Raw genomic sequence first — 2500 nt, 5'->3', positions numbered from 1 at the left:
CTGTTTTGGCGAGAAAAATTACCTCTGCTATGAATGTTATGAACCTGCAAATGCTACCCTGAAGGTTAAATTGTATATTACTGTAAAACAAATTGAGACAGCGCAAACCGCTGGCAGAGGAACATTATTTAACGTCTGCGAGAGGCAGGGTTACAATAGGCAGGAGTAAGATGCAATAAAGAACACCCGAGCACTGGAAAAATTACTTACCTACACAACAGAGAAGTGGCTTTCAAGAATCTTCAACCAGAGCTCTTTTAGGAACAAGAGGGCAACCATGGAGCTAACTGTATTGTTTTAAAAAAAAAAGTCCCTACAAATCAGTCTTAAGGCAGTAATGTAAAATTACCCTAATCCCCTAAAGCATGTTAAAATTGATGAACTGGAATAACTGAATGTTCCAAGGCTTTGGAAAAAAAATAGGTCTCAATTTCATGTTGGTATTTTAAACAATACAGTTACTGATGCGTCTGAATGGCCATCGACTGTCGTGCTGTGTATGCATAATATACAGTACGTTTGAAGAAAACATTTTCATGGCCAAACAACTTACCCTTTTTCAAACTGCGACAAGCACTGGAAACAAAGCAAATGATCACGATCTCTAATCTCCTATTGATTTGTTTTTGTCCAATTCATCTAGGCTAATGGTCCAAGCCTTTGGAAGCAGGGAGAAGGAGATCTTGAGTGGTCTAGACTGGAAGACTTGTCACTATCGGTATTGACCAGGCTATTGACTCCTCCGGTCTGAAAATCTGGTAGCCGTCTGACATCATGTCCAGACATCGCTGGGGAGGCTTGTGGAGGAACTCTCCTGAGTTCATTTGTCACTCGACATTCTAACCGCTCTCGCGGCCACCGAGATGAGATATGTCTGGGCCCTGACAAAAACAAAAGGGAGAATTCTATCTGCGGTGCCAAGAAACGGAGACGACGCCATCACTGCACTGGACTAAAAAATGGGCTGAATGCTAGCACTGCTAAAGATACTATTTCACACAACGGCTGACATTTTCGTATAATGATTTCCTAATATGACATCTAATATTGATTTTTCCATCAAAACAGACCAGCAAATGTGTCAGTCATTGTTAAATATATTTGCATGTCGCATTTGTGCGTTAATAATGACAACGACACTGTGAGGGACAAAACCCAAATTTTCCATCTCATTGTGGGGATGTTTTGTTGAGTCAATCCGCTGCCGTCCTCGATCAGGAAAAGGACACTCGATGTCAGGCGAACAAACAAAGGTGGACAGAAGACAGGGCAGGGGAGATAAGATGGACAAGAATGCCTGTGACAGGTAGGGGAGAAGAGAGGACATCCTGGAGTCTGTCTCCGGGGACAAGAAGAGACGCCAGCACTCGAGTCACGGCACACAGGAGTGCAGAGGTGGTTTCCATAACAGTATGATTCAAGCGCCTATCACCACAGTAACAGGAAATGATTACTTGCTTTTGTGGTTACGAGCTGAATACCACATCGTACATGCACAGTTGAAAATAGAAAAATGATAACATTAGTGCAACGTGTGATTGCTGTTATTTTTGTGCATCGAGGATGAGCTTGTTTTACTCAGCAAATGATTGGGGGGAGAGGTCAGACTGGAACCCTGACCCACAGGAAATTGGCTGCCACTTTGGTAAAAAGCATTGCTTTCAGTCTCGCCTAAAAGCGCAACCCTTTGCCACCTCCAGCGAGCTGAACTAAGATGGAATGTGTCACACAGGAGATGTAAAACATATTTCCCCCCGCTCTTGACCTTCTTTGTTTCAACACACATTCAAAAATGCCAGGAACAGGTCGCCCGAAGAATTCAACTAATACTTAAAAAAAATAGCAAACATTAAGCCCTGAGAAAGCATAGAAGCACCGAGTGACACTTGTTGGCTTGTCCAGACAGTTTAGGGAGCACATCCTTCCTCGTTTAGCAAAACGACGAGGACGTACATGGTTTTTTTCCGTCTCCTTGTGGCACTTACTTGGGTTTAATTATGCAGCAGAGTGACAGAAATGCTCACTCCGATCACATTAATCATCGGGCCCCTGACACGCAGCTCAATAGGAGCCCCGCTGGAACAATGCAGCGAGCGCCATCGACTTCCTCCCGCCGGTATCCGCAAGGTATATCATTTAGCCCGGAGGGTAATAAGATGCAGAATTTACAGAGAGCTGTCAATAAGCATGTCGATGGCGGGACACTTACCATCTATCATGCTGGAGGCGGATCAATGGCGTTTTTCGGCCACGCTGCCCAGAAAAATGAGAGCTTTCACATGGACCGGGGGATGGGGTAGGTGTGTGTGTGTGTGTATGTGGGGCGGGGGGGGGGGTTAAAGGGAAACAGGATGCTCCGCTGGGAGACTTCGGAGATGTAGAACAGCTCAATTTTCATCCCTTGCTGCTCGCAACAGCAGCTTCTGGTGACCAGTTCACTCAGCAGAGAAGGTCAGGAGACGTTGCAGGGGAACATTGACAGGCAGGCAGGCAAGGAACC

The 2500-nt window shown here is 45.3% G+C and overlaps 1 long non-coding RNA gene across 2 annotated transcripts in view; it reads right to left on the bottom strand.

Moving 5' to 3' along the window:
- Positions 1-2298, bottom strand: part of LOC116218673 — a 4139-nt gene extending 1841 nt beyond the window's left edge. Inside the window, exons 1-2 of one of the 2 annotated variants that reach the window (XR_004162973.2) lie at positions 2210-2298; positions 211-287 (exon numbers count right to left, since the gene is read on the bottom strand). This is a non-coding gene — a long non-coding RNA (uncharacterized LOC116218673). Of the gene's footprint in view, positions 1-210; positions 288-553; positions 1502-2209 lie in introns of those variants that run through there. The other variant, XR_006151566.1, reaches the window with a different exon arrangement.
- Between the last annotated feature and the right edge of the window lie 202 nt (positions 2299-2500).

This window comes from Clupea harengus, chromosome 23 (genome assembly GCF_900700415.2).
Source record: "Clupea harengus chromosome 23, Ch_v2.0.2, whole genome shotgun sequence".
NCBI lineage: Eukaryota > Metazoa > Chordata > Actinopteri > Clupeiformes > Clupeidae > Clupea > Clupea harengus.
The sequence above is the reverse complement of the archived record's forward strand: the minus strand, read 5'-3'. Positions and strand labels throughout refer to the sequence as shown.